Raw genomic sequence first — 17,053 nt, 5'->3', positions numbered from 1 at the left:
AGAGCAGCTCTTTGACATCTTTTGATCAAGAGCCTGGCTGCAGAAAGAAAAAAAAAACACAACTGTTTGGATCTTTTTCCCCTACAATTATTATCACATCCATTACTCAGCAGAAGCCTGGGATGCCCTTTCATTCTTGCACAAATACTTCCTTTTGAGATTCATTTGAAGTTTCCCTGCGCATGCAGTGGTCACTTGTCAGCTCTCCACCTGAAGGAGTGAGGGAGAAAAAGCTCTGTCAGCAAAAAAGGAACTCTGACTTCAAGCATTTAAAATGAATATTGACAAAAAGAGGGGGCGGGGGAGAGTGGGAATCAAAAGCTCAAAAATTGCTGATTACGCCAAACCTGACTGCCTTCTGCCTAGGGTAGGAAATGGCATCATTAGGAGGGACACAGCACCCACTTGGGAGCAGTGATGGCACAGCAGTACCTCCCACTGTGGTCACTAGGACCAGAAAAGCAGAGGGTTGGCTTATCTGGCTTGCTGAATTTCAGCCCTGGAAAAGCTGCTGGTTATGGCAGTCCCCAGGCTGGCCAACATCTGTCACAAGTTACCTCTGGCACTGGTTTAGTTAAGCTGTGAAGCCTGGTGTTTCTATTCCTTCTCATGTTTTAGCAATAGAACAAGGGGGAATGGGTTTAAACTAAAAGAGGAGAGATTTAGATTAGATGTTAAGGGGAAATTTTTCACTCAGAGGTTGGTGAGGCACTGGCACGGGCTGCCCACAGAAGCTGTGGATGCCCCATCCCTGGGGGCAATCAAGGCCAGGTTGGATGGGGCCCTGAGTAATCTGATGTGCTGGTGAGCAACTCTGTCTAGGGCAGGGGGCTGGAACTACATGATCTTTGAGGTCCCTTCAACCCAAGCCATTCTATGACTCCATGATATTTTACCTCTAATCTGAGGGTGCGAGTGGTGGCCCAGATGACTCAGCCTCTGCTTGCATGGACCAGGATTACACAACATTTGGGCTGCCGGAGATATCCAAAGAGATGGGGACTGGGGATGCAGAATGCTGAACATCCTGTACAGAGCTGTTCTCCCGCAGCCAATCAGGAGTACGTGGGGCTGGGATGTCAGTGATGATCAGCAATTATATATAATTAGGTGTCTCAGCAAAGGAACGGTGCTCTCAGGATCACTGTGTCCACAGTGTAGAGAAAAAGCATCAGAAGTGCACCTCCTGGCTTTGCAGCGCCAAGACAGATGGAGTTAATGTTACTTTATTATTATTATTATATATTTTATGCTTTTTAAAATCTCTAGGCGCTTACTGCAAGTTAGGACTGAGACGCTGAGGGAGAAAGAGGCAACATTGCTTCCCATGTGCTCTCTTCAGTGCTGAGCAGACCCAGGCCCCTGGGATATGGATTTCAAGAGCAATAAATTCATTCTAAAAATTTAAAGAGGATGACGCAGAAAACTTTAAACGAACAAACCAAGCAGCTCCGCACAATAAAAGCCACTTCTCTGCTGATGTCTCTCTCTAGTTGCAGTGTGACACATCAAGGTCAGATACCCCATCCCAAAGGAGCACAGCTTCGTGCGGGGCAAAAGCCATCCCCCGGTGCGGTGTGATGCTGCTGTTTCGTAACGATAAACTGTGCTTATATAAAACCCAGGATTCTCATAGAGGAACATCATTTACAGTGAGCATTCCCTCTTGGAGGGCAAGAAAGCACTGAGCTGGAGTACCTTCAGGAGTTAGCAAGTGACAAAGAGATATTTAACCTGCAATTGCCGGCTCCTGTTGTTTGACTTCCCACATCACAATGCCTTCCTCCTGCCGAGGAGAGCTCACATCTGTAGCTCAATACATTAGCCATTCGTACCAGGAGGTTTCTCTATGGCAGAACTCGACAGCAAGAATAATAATCCATATGTTTGTTATTGTGATCAGCTCCTCTGGAAGATAAGATTTAGGAAGCCCTGCCGGAGCCTCGCCAATGCCGTCACACTGAAGGCCTCCAGTGCTTTGCGTAAGGAAAGGGGACAGGAACAAGGTTCTCTCCTTGCCCGAGCATTTCTGGGCTACCTCCATGGCTTGCTGGCCACTCTGCTATCCCAGTTTTCAGAAAAATCTCATTTATTTTGCTTTTAATGCAATGGCTTTTTCTCGTGCATAGTCTCCTAAATGAATGCACAGGCTGTTTCTGGCATGCTTTAAGCCTTCATGCATTTTTAATGATTTACAAGGAAAAGAGTTTTTCCTCTCTCTCTCTTTTTCTCTCTCCCCCTCCCTTCCTCCTCCTCGACTCCCTTTTTCTTTCCTTAAAAAAAAAAAATAAAAGGGAAAAAAAAGAAAAGGGAATGACTTAATACATATCAAGTGGAATTGTTGGTTTGTGGTGACTGCTTTATAATTCCAGGTTCAAGTTTTTTTCTATTTAATTATGCACAATAATTCTCAAGAACTATAATGCAATAACAAAAGCATGCACTAGAGTTGGCATAAGTCTGTTCTTTATTAGTATGGGTATGGGCACTGTGCTTTATGTGTGAAATAAAATATTTGGAGTTAACGCTGAGTCTGTTTCTTTAGAATTACTCAGAACGCTTCCTTTAAAACACTGAAACTGGAGCTCTCTGTTCCCTGCTTCTCACCTGATAAATTCCATTTTACTTGCTTTCATGATGCCTCACTTGTTTGTAACTGCCTTTGTAATGCCTTAATTGAATAGAAGGTTCATACATTAACCTGAAGTCCTCTATAGTATCTTAATTTATGAAGGTTAAAAGTGATTAACTGATGAAAGGCTGCCTGCTGTAAATATTGACACTTCCCCAACCTGCCAGAGGTTTGATTAGCTCCTGAAGTTGCCTTAACATTTTGTTTATCGGGTTATCAGCAGTTCCAAAAGCTTTTGAGCATCGGGACTTCTCTCATGCCAATTACTGCTAACGCTTCAGACACCGAAGGCAAACGCATAGGGATGTGTGGCTGAGCACCTCCATCAGTTCTGAGTGGGGATGTGTGCGGTATTCCGCCGGATTGTAAATATTTGCACAAATGGGACTAATTTTGCACAAATTAATTTCTCCTTCTTGCAGGCACTTTGTTTCCTTTCCGTTCAGTTTCGATGATAGTGTTTTGTGAGTCGTTTGGGGTTGTTGGAAAGAAGTACGGTTTCTGAAGCGAGCAAAATTGCTTTTTACAGCTGCAAATGGTTTGTGTGCAAGATCCTGCCTTGCCCGAAAGCAGCCTGGATCTGACAGCAAGAGCTGGTGGACTTTGTGTTGTTTGTAGGCAATATTCTAGAGAATTCCCCTGAAATCTGCCCTTGGTCCTGGCTCCGACCTCCTCAGCGTTTCCATAAGTGTTCCTGGCAACAAACACGTATTTACCAAAATGCTCATAGGGATTAAAATCTCCTGGACCTGTGGAAGGTCAGGCGCTTTGAGGCAGCCTTGTAGGCAGCAGAGCGATACCAGGTGACTCGTGCCACCTCTCGTGCAGCCCATACAGTCAGCGCTGTGCATCTGCCTTGCTTGGAGCACTCTGCACTACAAACCACTCCCAGGGCCTGGCACCAGCTACCCACTGCCTTATGTCACATCACCTGCTGAAGGCTGAGCGCCCACCCCCTGCACAGCTGATCCCAGCCATCCTCCACACCAGCCTGAAGAGCAGGCGCTGAGGAGCATTTATTCTGGTTTGTTAGTTTCCATTTTGATTTAAAAAAAAAAAAAATCACAGAGTATCTTATTTTTTTTCCTCATGCAGAAGGGCGTTTTTCAGCTGCAACAGGTAGGATGTTCTTTCTAACATTAAAAACCCATGGCCATGGTTGTGCTTTACTTTGCTGTGACTCAGGTTGTGATCTGATCTGCCCAAATCTGTGTTCTTTAACATTTGAGAGCTCTTAATGTAGTTGTGGTTTCATCTCCAGACATGGCAAAGAAAGATAGAAATACACAAATAATATTACTTGCAAAAGAAGCAATATCAAAATATCAAAAAAGATTCAAGATAATTGTCTATCTCGAGGGTAGGAAGTTAAGGGTTTTTTTTTCCCAAACAAGTTACTATGCATGCGTTCATTTCTGTGATTCTGGTCTGAACTTCTCAAGGGCTCACGTTGCAATAGAGGAATGAATGCTGAAAATATTAGTTATGGCATTCATAAACTTCACTCTTAAAAGCTATGAGATGTTGCAGACTCATTTGCGAGCAAGGAGAGAATTTCCCAGCGAGGCCCAGAACAGTGACACCATCAAGGAGCAGCTGCAAACAGCACTGTGCATTGCAGCTTGCGACGAAGCACAAAATCCTTTGGTTTTTTGTTAGGTGACAAATCTAACAAATGTTTGGGTTCCCAGTGTTTCACTGATTCAATGTTCAGGACATAGGACAATGAGGACAGTGAGATGTAGTGGTTCTGGCTGAGTTCTGCTGTGCTCCCCCAGCACTAACTACATTTACTTTTCTATAACTTCAGCTCAACTAAGCCTCACTTATCCCCTGTGTGCCACCTCCATTCAGCCACAGGGAATGAGCAGCCGGACACAGACACACTTCAGCTTCATCAGGCAGAAGCAGCAGGCAAAGTTCTCCAGCCCACGCGTTGTCCTGTGCCCCTGGGGAAAAGGAGGGTAAATAAATCACCTTCTTTTTATGTATTACTGCCATTCATACTAAAACAGCACTGCGTTTCAACAAACACACTATACAGTGCGTCACTTTAATCCTAAAAGGAAAAGAGCTTTTATTTGCCTCTTTTTTCTCTGCTGCTCGATGCCTTCCTAAGGACATGCTGCATGTTCAGCTGCCATTTTACTTTTGATGGAGGACAATTTTGCTTTCAGCTTTTTTCAGCTTCAATACCGTTTTCTACATTTGTGTTCAAGCTGTAAAAGGAGCCCATGGGTGAGCGCAGCAAAGATCCACTGGCTTCCTCAATGCTTTCTTCCAGCCTTGCACGTGGGGTACAGTCATGCTGCTACTGCTCCATGCTGAGCTTCTGGAAGGATGAAACCAGGATGTTTCCCTTTCAGCATAGTTTCTGCTTTGCCACAGTGGCTTCCATTGCAGCTGCAGCACCTCCACTTGTGACCTGGCTCTGGCTTGTGGCAATGTGGCACCACAGCAACTCGGTTTGCTGCAGCATGGCACAGCCTCACCCAGCAGGATGTTCTGCTGATGCTGAGGAAGTGCAAGTGTTACAAGGGCTTTACTCAGAGCTGCTGCACCAACGAATGGTAGAGAAGCAACAAAAAGCAGGGAGTGCCGATAAAATCACAAATGCTCTGGTTTTGCCATTAATTTAGAAGTCTGGCCCCTTTCGGTTTCTTGGAAGTTGGTGAGGGCTCATTGTGTAAGCTGGCACCGAAGTTTGCAGCAAGTCCCTCATGAACTGCACAATCACCTGGCTGTGCTGTGTCCCAGGGATGTGGCCCCATCAGCCCATGTACCTGTCACAGTGCGGTGCCAGGGAGCAGTGTCTGCTGCATGGCACGCGTGGCTTACTGCAGAGATTATGAAAGTCATAAAAGTGTCAGCTTCCGTATTTCAGTTCGGTAAACTACCCGTGCACAATGCTCTCTCCTGATCCTTTACAAGGATTTCCTTTGGCTTTCAGCTTGAATAGTAATAAGGACAACTCCCACCTGCCTGCCGGGTGCCGGCGTTGCTGCCCTCACCCAGTTCTGCCTGGAGCTGAGCTCAAGGGGTGCTGGGGATGCATCGGTGCTTTGCACCTAAACATGAGCAGGCTACTGGCGCAGGCTGCCCAGGGAGGTGGTGGAATCACAGCCCCTGGAGGTGTTCAAGAAAAGGCTGGATGTGGCACTGAGGGATATGGTGTAGCAAGCATGGTGGGGATGGGTTGATGGTTGGACTAGATGATCTCAGTGGTCTTTTCCAACCTTAATGATTCTATGGTTCTATGAAGGCATGGCCCCTTGCACCACTGTCACCGTGTTTAGCAAAAAGAAACACCCAAATTGTAAGTATTGAACTTTAGGCAGATATCTGATGCCTGTTGGCTTCCTGGGCTGAACGTTGCTGTCATGTTGGTCATGACTATGCAGCTGGTCTTTGTGTATACCTGCATCAGATAGCAGCAAGCCACAGCCCCTTTATCCCCCCAAGCACTCGTTCAAGGGGAGCTGAAGATGTTATGAGTATGCAAAACTGCATGGATTCTGCTTCAGATTCCATCAGACTCCATATGAGCCTCTCCATTGACTTCAGAGCTTTGTATTGGTCCCCTATCTGCGATTAAAACCTTTTTTCAATGGAATTTGGCATGAAAACCAGGTGTGAGTGTAATGTTCCTGGCACAGATCCAGCGCAGCCCCTGGTCTCCAAAGGTTGGTGGCCTTGGGTTTTGCATTACTCTGCCTATTGTTAGAGCAATGTCCTTCTGTTACTGACTTTTTTTTTTTTTTGGCTATTTGCGAAAGTGACTGGTTTTGCTGCACACATGGAAGTTTTAATAATTATTCCCAAGCAGCTCTGAGAGTTTTTTAACATGGAAACAAGTTCTACATTACTCGTTAAATTGGTCAAATTTCAATAAAGTCAGGAAAACATCTTGAAAACAGCATGAATATAATTTACAAAGAAAACAATCCAAGCATTACTGCCAAGGAGCTTTCCAACAGGAAGGAAGAAAGAATTTCTCTTTCCCCCCACATAGAATGACTGTACTGTACATTAAATTAGTGGTTTTTGGAGTTAAGGAAACCACCATGGGATCCACAATGAGAGTGAGCAAAGCTGGTACCCAATGCGGAGATAGGCTTTGCTTATTTGTTATGTTCCATGTAGGTTGTATGAATCCTGGCTGTCAATATTAATGTGACACTATTAAGCTTCTTTATCCCAGATGAGCTCTTGCTTGCTGTGTTTTTAAATCTAGCAAAGTCTACACAAGGGCTGAAGTTTGGCAGAGGGGGTCTAGATTGTCAGCAACCGTGGTGGATTCCCTGTGCTTGGAGACACCCAAGGTCAGGCTGGAAGGGGTTCTGAGCACCTGATGGAGCTGTGGGTGTCCCTGCTCACTGCAGGGGGGTTGGGCCAAATGGCCTTTAAGGTCCCTTCCAACTCAGGGACAGAACCTGAGAGTGAAGTGCAGCAGCGACTAGAGGAATTTGTCGAATCAGAGACTGCACAAGTCAAGTACAAAACCATGGGCTGATCTGCTCACTGCAAACCAATCTGGTATCCTCAGGCCCAGCACCATGCCCGAACCACTCTATGGTAGCCTTGGTTAAAGAGCTGCACTGCAGATGAAAAACTTTCAGAGTTCATAGTAAAAAGATTAGCAGAGCAGGGCAGAGCATGAGCAGCAAATCTTGTGAATATTTCTTACTGCAGATTCAAATATGCACAAAAGCAGTGCCAAATTATATGTACTCAGCAATGTGAAGGATAGGTTTTGACTGGAGACATTATTGTTATAATTACTTGTACTATTGTCTCCACTACCTGAAAGGGAAACAAAGCAGATCCAAACTTGCTTGATGATAGAGCTCTATGTTAAAACTACGACTGTGTCTGGTGACCACATTTTGCAATTTTGAAATTTTTTTGCACTGACACAAAGAGAACTCTTTCCAAGTTGTTTGCAGTATAAAATTCAGACTTCAGGATCAGGGTCTGGACTGACTGCACGTCCTCCCCTTCTCTGAATGTGACCAGCAAGTCACATCCTGAACTTATTGGCCTTTCTGTAGAAACCTCAGGAAAAATCAACATAATTTTTGTAATGCATTTTAGCTTCGCTAACAGGGCTATTTTTTTTCTTTCTCTATAAAAAAAACCCTTTCTCAGTAGAAACAGTTCCAACCCATTTTCTGTGTCAGTTTGTGTGTAATCTCCCCTTGAGGTTCCTTTGCAACTGATACGAACAGAATGTGTGGGAGAGATGCTGTGTGGAACCCGCAAATGTTTTTCTGGAAGAGATGCGTTCTGAGATGAGGCTGCTGCACTCTTTCGTTTGATGCTTTCAGAAATGCTGTGAGGTTTAATTAACTAAAGCACTTTATCATCATTAGAGAAATGGAGTTCTACAAGGTTATTGGTAGACTCTTTAAGGGCCACATCTGTATAGGGAAAATTAAAATCTCAGACTGTATTCCTCACCAATAACATTGGAGGGAGAAACATGGAAAGGGCACGGATACTAATTAAATTATTGTGCTTTTTTTTTCCTTGCACTCACTGTTAGTTTAACAGCTGTGCTTCATCTCTGAGGCCTATTTGTCTTTATCTTTGGCCACTTTGTCAGAGTTGGCAGAAAGAATCCTAGGTGGGGTTGTTCTCTTAGCAAATTAAACAATGACCAAAACTTTGCTCATTTCCTCCATCGTTATTTCAGATTTCCATGTCTTCATTTTGACTTAGCAATACGGAGGCAGTATGTCTCTGCTGTCAATACAGAGTGAGGGGTGGGGACAGCTCAAGGGCTGCAGGTCCTACAGGTTCTGCATTTTTCATGAGAGCATTCAGGCAGCACTGCTCCATGCATCGTCCCAGCCACAAATGCACAAAGAAAAAATAATGCTTTTGCCGCATGTAAGTGCACAAGTCTGTAGTTTGTGCTCAGGCAGGGTAATGCGGCAGAGAGTTGGATTTTATCTGAGCTAGGTGACTATTAGTGGTAGTAAGTACTATTTAATGTGAATACAAGCTATTTGAGATCCACAGCTTCAGTATTTTCTTTTTCTTCCTTTCAGTGCCAAATGGCCACCAGAGGATTTGATTTGTCAATAAGCTGCACGAATACCCAGGCCACCTCCATCTGCTGCTGTGACAGAACACAATTAACAGGAAAATCCCAGGTACTTTCCTTCACTGATTTTTCAAATCTGTTTCTGGCTAGCTTGGAAAAAATTGCATAAGAAATCTGGCTTTGAACCTTAGGCTTACATTTATTGCTTGGTTGCTTTGGTCTCAGTGGAGGATGCTGGTGAGTGGTAGGAGCAGGGCAGGAAGAACAGCACAGAGAAATGCCAGGAGATGTGTCTGAGCAGAATTCAAGGAAGCAAAATGCTCAGAGAGTGGGAGGAGAAGGGGGCGAGGGCTGGAGTGTGGAAACCTGGATACTCTTTTGTGCAGAAAGTCCCAAGGCTGTTGTATCCTGGGGACCTCGTGGTTATGGCATGGTTACTTATCGCTGTGAGTGACAGATTTCAGGGATGTCCCAGGAAGACCTTTCCCTCTGACATTCAGTTGAGCAGAAAAGAGAGCCAGGTTTGTATGTTATCTAATTACACACAGGCCCACGTGCCTCGGTGGGCACAACCCTGTTTGCCCTGGGTCAGGTTTGTGCAAAGTGTGTGCTCTGCACTCGTAGCACTGCTGTGTGGCTGCTGAGGTCTCTGGCTGAGTGAGCTCGGTCACAGGGTGACAGCCGCAGCCTTGGATTCCCTTCCTCTCCCTTTCCTTTGCAAAACTTCAAAAACAAACAAGAAAAACCTCCCAGACCAGATGGATGAAACCATCTGAAAACTGCTCTAGATTTTCATTTTTTTTAAATTGAAATCTGAAAATATCCACGAGTGTCCTGGGTGAGGTAAGGTTCTTTGGGCTTAATGATTCTGATCAGCAGTATGTTGGGGTGTACAGCTGGAGATAACTTAATAACTGGAGCAGCATGTGCTCTGATGCATTCTTCCTCCAGCTGCAGTCAGGAACAGGAGCTCTCTCCCCCATTTGCTGACAGCCACCTCCCTAGAGTTATTTCCAGTTGTGCTCCCAGAGCTGCAGGTTGGCAATGGGTCTGGTGGCATGGGACATGCCCATCTCCCATTGAAAATACAGCCAGTGCCTTCACATGATGAAACCATGCTGAAGTAACCTACTCACTCAATAACACTCCCAGTGTCCCCAGTCACTCCTACTGGTGGCTGAAATGCTGGGTGGATGTCACGATGATCTTCTGGCAACCACCGATGGAAGAAATAGGACATCAATTTAAAACACAAAGAAAAGGCTCAAGGAATCTATAATTATTAATCCCACTGTCAGTTTTAATTTGGGGGACATTACCTCACTCAACACTCATTGGAAAAAGCTGCCAAAAATGATGATGTCATCATCACCAGACACATCTGACCCTGGCTGCTGATTGCCAGCATTGAGTGCAAGTTAATAAATCCCCTGGTACCTGGATACACATTGGGGTTTTATTACAATGCAGGCAGTCCATGATACCCGGTAATTAAACAGTCTGGGGCGGAAAGAAACCAAGCCACTGCTTTCTCCTGTTTAGAAAAATTGCAAAATAGAATTGTCTTTCAGATCAGCTTCCTTCAACTGTCATGTAAAACCTGTATTTTGATTGTACTGAATGGCTGGGAGGAAAAGTTGGAGGTAGGCAGAAATGGGAGATAAAGTGGTAGGTCTGAGCTCCTCCCAAGAGCTGGGTCTTTCTAAGCTTGTGCATCAGGGCAGAATCCTGACACCCCAAGGCCAGGACAAAATCCAGTCTGAAGTCCTCATACTGGCCCTCAATAGGAGCAATAAATATTGCTTATGAGTAATGGATCTGCCTTTTGAATCTTAACCCATTCCCAGACGTAGCCACGAGATGGGACAAAGTATTCATCCTATTGCCCCACTCCCATGGCAGTAGCAGCATAACAACTCCCAAATTTATAGAGCCCACTGAATAAAAGAGCAATTGAAAGAGAAGTCACGTTGATGAAGCAAAGCCTTTGAAAACAGGAGTAGAGCCGGGGACTTCGACACCAGAGAAAGCTTTCAAGTTGTGCTCATTTGCAGCTGACATCTGTTTACCTTTAAAGGTCTATAAATAATATTACCTCTTCTCTTCGCTGACTACTGGTGATGATACTTTTCTTCTGTTTACAGACCCTCTCCTCCTCTGTCTTGATATTGGAGTTTTCTGGCTGAGCGATTTGACATCATCATCATCACAGACATTTCCCCTATCTCTATAGCAACGTATGATGATGCCACAAACAGAGGATTATGCAATCTGTGTAGACTCAGATGGACGGAGAGGCAGGGCTGGGAGCTCTGATTTAAACACAAATGTCTCTAATAGCAGCAAGGGGAATACAGAAACTTTTTGGCCAAGGAAATGGTTTTTGTATAAACATTCTCATCTTCCAAGTTTTGCTCCGGTGGGAAAGTTTCTCCTTAAAGTCCTCTTATACATATGTGTGTTGTATATACACATTCACACACAGATATATTTATTTGTGTGTGAAGGAATGCAATGATTATGCAAATGCAGTATTGTTCCCACCATTGTGCAGGCAGGGATGCTGCCAGCCCCCTACACACGACCTCTAACGTGTCTAAGACCTACTATGCTGCGCTCATGTCAGGCACAAAGGTGCAGTGGATCTGCCCAGACCTCGTGTTCCCTTTTTAGTAGAGGGCTGCCCCATCAGACCCTGCTGAATATCTGTTTTTCATGTATGATATGGAAATGTTTGTGTCCTTGGCTAGGTGGGACCAGCATCCTCCTCATTCAGACTCACTCTGTCCTTTCCCTACCAGCTTTGTCCTGCAGTTAATGCATAAGAGGAGAATGGCCAATTTGAAATCTCAGCCCTCGCAAAGACTTTCCAGCTAAGCCTTAGGAAATGCCTTTGATGCCCTCTCTGTGCCTCAGTTTCTCCTGCAGTGGAACTAATAAATCTCAGTTCTTAAGGAAGTGGTGAGAATAACTCCACTCTCATTTGAATGCTCAGACTCTTCAGTAAAGGGGTCCATGGAGACTTTGAAAAACACACCTATGGGTGCTTCTTCCATGTTTATTTTGTATTTATTGAACATACAAATGCATCCTATCTAGCACGTGTCAGAATCAATAACTGTGCCTTGTTAGCAGTTTTTCCATTTATGGCATATTGTCCTGACATAGCTGGAGAACCTCAATGAATATGGTTTTAATAACCCAATGGTATTTAACGTACAATCACTGTCTTATTAAGTCTAAATTAAATCCTTACTTGAGACATTTAATTTAAAGTGTGACTGATCTTTTCCTGGCCTGGAAGAAGATACTTAAATGACACTTCTTCCAATTTGGCCACGTGGCTGAGGGGGTGGGATTTAAATTATGTATTTTGATGGAACTACTAATCTGGTTAAAGCTGAATTGCATCATTTTATGAACACTCAGAGACAGGATCAAATTAAACCCAACTTCTCACCAAGTTAACTCAGCTGAGCCTCAAGCCTCGCACTGCATTCAAAACACACACTTACTGTGACTATCCACTCAGCAGCATCTGCTTGGCTTTTCCAAAGGAAAAAATGAAGTGCACCATATTTTTCTACTCAGAGCCTCTTGTGGGGTGCCTTTTGAGTTGACAAAGACAAGGCTTACATTCTGCTGTGGGCACACTAATAAAATAAACCTAATAAAATAAACATTACATGCAATAACGATGCTACTAAATCTAAGTTCAATGTGTAGCTAAAGTGTTACCCACAGATCTATTTAGAGCGATGTGCCTGGACTTCCTTCCATCCTTTCCCAACCCAGAGTCACATAAACATTCATTAAATTGAAAGCATTGTCAGGGCTAATGGGAGTTTCCACAAGCAACTTTGGCACATGCAAAACTGAGGAGTGTGCAGAGCATACAGATAGATGACGTGCCGTGACTTCTGCATGCCAAGGCCATCACTGATGAAGGGCTGGTGTGGGAAGACAACAGAAACAGAAACTATCACATACTTTGCTGCTGTCTTTTGTGTTTGGGCCACACAATGATTTTTTTGTTGGATGGATGCAAGTTGTGCAGTTGAAGGCGCACAGGAAAGGACAGCATCCTTTGGTACAAGGCAGATGCGGGACGTTCAGGTTAGTCTCTGGAAGGCAGCGCACCCAAGGGACTAGGGCAGTGAATGGGGAACTTGGAGAAGGAGGGGCACTGGGCTGTGGGGTGCCTTCTGCTAGGCCCTGGCTCCTTGGGCAGTTGCTGGGGGGACAAGGTGGAGAGTGGCTGGGGCAGCACACCTTCATTTGAAAGTTACGGTCCTGAAAGCAAGGAGAAAGTGTGTTGTTTTTTTTTTTAACATCATTACCGCTATAGTCTGCAGTGAGGGCAGCATAACACTTCAAGCTGAAATATTCGTATTCTTATTATGTCCTCCATCCAAGAATTTAACTGCTATTTGGTTCAGTTCAGTCTAGATGATTGATTTCTCCTGGATGCTGTGGTGAGAACTGTTTTAATAGTTTACAGATGGACAAATGAAACAGGGAGGTGTCCAATGTGTTGCCCAGCACTGCAAGCTGCGCCAGTGGCAGAATGATTGTATCCCTGCTTGATCCCAGCCAGGTTTGATCCTTCTTTTTCCCTTTTGTAAAATCTGACTTCCTCCCTAGCATGTGTACACTTTAATAGCTGAATCACAGCAGTAGAAAATGATGAGACTGAAAACACCGATGAAGACTGTTCAAAGTGATATTTATTCTTCTTGTTCTACATCTGGAACTATTCTTACTCCAATTATTCCATTGCAGATATATTAGTTTGGCACTGCTGTTGTTGCTACTGCGATATCTATTTATTTAACAGTTTTTCAAATAATGCATTGAAGCTCAAAAGTTTTAAGAGCTTTTCCAGGATGAAATAGAAAGGATGGGAATGTGCCTGCCTGGAATGTTTTCTCAATACCTCTTTTGTCTATCATTAATTAGGAAGGGTTTTGAGTGATAAAACCCACTTGATATAAGTCATCCACATGCTAAATTAAAGTGGGCAAACTGACATGGCAGTTAAACCCTCAAAGCCTGAAGTCAATCAATAAAATCTATGGAAAATTACTCTGAGCACATTAACATCCTTTAATACACAAATGCAGATTTATTTTTACATGCCACTGCATAATAACTATGCACAAATTTCCTGTCCATCTCAATTTCATCCCAACCCAGGCACCACACTCTCCTCATTCCTCTAGTTCACCTTCATAGGAGTCAGTAACTCTTCAGGGTGGCGTGGAAGCAATGGGTCAGGCTGGGATCTAACGTGTCCCAGCTCTAGCTAGGCTGGCTGTGGACACTGCGCTCCAGCTCCTTGTCATTCGATGCTCTCAGAATGATCAGATTTAAGAAATCTCCTAAGAAAAGTATTGGGGCTAATTCAGCTCTTTTGGACAGTGCCAAGCTATGGAGCAGCTATCAGAGAGCCTCAGGTGGGGCAGAAGAGGGCAGAAAAGGATGATGAGTACCTGGAGGCAGGAAGATTTCTGGTTCCAACCCCAAAGAATGTGCATGCAGAGAAGAAAACTGGATGCAAAAAATGCTGGAGAGTAGAGCTAGCAGAACAGATCAGTTGCAGAGCAATGGGACTTTATGGTTTCTGGGGGCTAAGGACACATACCATCTGTCTTTCTATGTACCCTTGCAAGTACTCAGCATTAATATCTGAGGGCCTTTTAGTGCCACTGAAGAATTTATTCTCACAATACCACTGGGAGAAAGAGGATTTGAGGGCTCTCATTTCAGTAGAAGAAGGAATTTGAGAAACTGAGCCACAGAGCTATTGCTTTCCACTTAGCTCCTGTCTATGGATTTTGTCAAAAGATTACAAGACTAGATAGATGAACTAAGGAGCATCATGAATTTTATTCTCTTCCTAGGCATCAGTGCTTCTAGAGGTCTCGGAGTGTATATAATTGTTTCAGATGATCTGGGCTAAGTGACCCCAGATAGAAAGTGCAATAGGCCAACAAACTGAGGGGTTTGAGGTATTTTTAATTGCACTGTCAAAAGCTTACGGTTTGCTGAAGGAGAAAGAAGTCTAGGGTTGTGAAAAGGGGGAGTTCATTGCTCTGCCAGCGAAGCTCTGAAACGGGGCTTTCTAGATGTTTTCTATCAAGAAATTGACCTAATAAAAATTTGTCTTTACGCAAATCAAAATATTCTGCGGGAAAATTCTGACTTTGCTGAGCAGCCCCCTCCCCCTGGGAAAATTTAAACAGGACTTCCTGGACTCCCGATGGGAAGATTTTTGCCAATTTTATTTTCTGCCTGAAGGCAAAAAAAACAAATGGATTTCCAACAGCCAGCAGAGCTGGGAGAAGGACAGGAAGGCCGAGTGCCCTGGCTGTCTGCCTGCCACACAGCACGGCCACCTCTGCCCATTGGGTTGGCTGGGAGAGAAGGGAGGCATGGGCCCTGGAAGACCTACCCAAAAGTTTACTGTTGGTTTGAATTTTAACTTACTGAAAAATCCATTTTTTTTTTTCCAGGGAGTGATGGATGCAAGTTTGTTCTTAAATAATGAAAAAAAAATTCTTTGGAAGGAATTTGCGTTTTCTAGCCTGTTCTCCCCGCACAACAAATACAAGAAAGCTGAGAGTACAATTGGTACAACATCGTTTGAGCAGAAGTCTGCAATACCTTGGCAGTTGGAATTCCACCAGATAAGCAATATTTGATTAATATTGGACAGCAGGAGGAGATAATAAAGGATAGTATGGACATATTGGAGAAGCACTCAGAAGAGCTACTCATGGATTTGCAATATTCCAGCACAGATTGCCAATGTTGCATTAAAATATTGCCACAGAAGCATTTCCCTAGACCTAGTGCAGGATAAACCAATGAACAACCCCCTCCTCCCCTGTTCCACATACCTCCTTCTGTGATATTTCCACCCATTTCCTCTGTCTATTGCCTGTGGCTTGAGCAAGGTTCATTCAAATGAATTTAAAGCAGGGATAAATATTGTCAATTCAAATCACGGCTTTTCAGTCTGTCCCCAGGGTTGTCCCCAGGGCAGGCATCCCTTGCTGAAACAGGTCATATTCCCTCTCTAGATGAGGCTGTTGAGTCACGAAGAAAAGGTGAGGGGTGGCAAGAGAAAGACAGGGAAGGGAAAAAACTAGCAAGCGAACAAACAATTTGCAGAGCAAGGAGGACATTTGAGCTCTTGTGTTTCTTTTCTCATTGTAGTTTATTCCAAATCCTGCCACAGCCTTCCTGGAGGAGGGGGAAGGGCATCGGCTGATTTGCATCTTATGTTACTGCTGACAGTAGGAGGTCTTAATTGGGGCACCAAAGAGCAGGTGTATGCTAACGTTAATCTTCCCTTTCACCTGTCACTCATGCAATGAATATGATCTCTCCCTCTCATTAGCAGCGCTCTGTCACATGCTGGAGAGCTTTGGAAGGGTCCCTCTGAAACTTGTGGGGATTGATTTTGCTGCCTGCACTGGGTTATTACTGCCATGCCCTGGACAGCCACTCCCCAGGAGCACAGCCATGCAGTGGGTGTACGGACAAGCGCTGCTTAATAGTCTCAAATCATATGTGCCTTGGAAAAATGAACATTAATTCCTGTATTGGCTTTACAGATAGAGACTGACTCATTTTGAAAATAACACATCGTGCCTTGAGTGTTGCAGAGATGACCTTAGGAGGAAAGTTAATTTAGAAAAGATACTCAATTTGGTATTATCTCCAAATGTTGATTCCTGGAATCATTACTCATTACTTAGTCAGGCAAAACTTCCCTGGATTTCAAGGGCTCTGGCTGGTGCCAAGAGGAAACTGGCCTGGGAGAGGATGAAATCGTAACTCCAGAATTTGAACCTCTACCTCTTGCAGTTCACCTACCATAGCAGCGAAGGGCTAACCCTTTGCTTGAACAGTGTGGATTATTAGGAAACAACCATGAACAGCTCAAAGAAACCAAACTTTATTTGTTTTGCCTTCATGCACTAGAGAGGAAGCAGCACAAACTCTGCATCTTGGGAGGAACCTGCAGAAAGGACTGCGATCTCCGTCAGCCGGCTGAGTGTCCTGTGCAGAGAGAAGAAAAAAAGGAAAGATCTCACAAAGAGTTTATCTGAACTTTATACATTCTTGTAGTGCTGCTCTGGAACAAGTTCTGCTTTGGTTCACTCAGAGGTGAAATAAACAAATAATTATCTGCAGGGGAAAAAATTCACATTTTCAGAGAGCAATAGTTTGTTGGCTGTGAGCGTGATTCGGGGGGAGCGCATCAGCTGCAGCCCATGCTCTGAGTCACAGCTGAGTCCCACGGGAATCACAGCTGCTTCAGGGCTCTGGTGGTGGTGGATTTTCTTTGGGATGATGATGAT

The 17,053-nt window shown here is 44.3% G+C and overlaps 1 long non-coding RNA gene across 3 annotated transcripts in view; it reads left to right on the top strand.

Annotated features, from left to right (window-relative positions):
* LOC110405215 overlaps positions 1 to 17,053 on the top strand; it is a 287,475-nt gene that overhangs the window by 168,155 nt on the left and 102,267 nt on the right. The window contains exons 5-8 of one of the 3 annotated variants that reach the window (XR_002442728.1): positions 8,686 to 8,790; positions 10,826 to 11,100; positions 11,483 to 13,278; positions 15,197 to 16,859. This is a non-coding gene — a long non-coding RNA (uncharacterized LOC110405215). Of the gene's footprint in view, positions 1 to 8,685; positions 8,791 to 10,825; positions 13,279 to 15,196; positions 16,860 to 17,053 lie in introns of all 3 variants that reach the window. The other 2 variants (XR_002442729.1, XR_002442726.1) reach the window with 2 other exon arrangements.

Source organism: Numida meleagris, chromosome 12, assembly GCF_002078875.1.
Source record: "Numida meleagris isolate 19003 breed g44 Domestic line chromosome 12, NumMel1.0, whole genome shotgun sequence".
Taxonomy (NCBI): domain Eukaryota; kingdom Metazoa; phylum Chordata; class Aves; order Galliformes; family Numididae; genus Numida; species Numida meleagris.
Note: the sequence above shows the minus strand (reverse complement) of the source record. Positions and strands in the feature narration are given on the sequence as shown.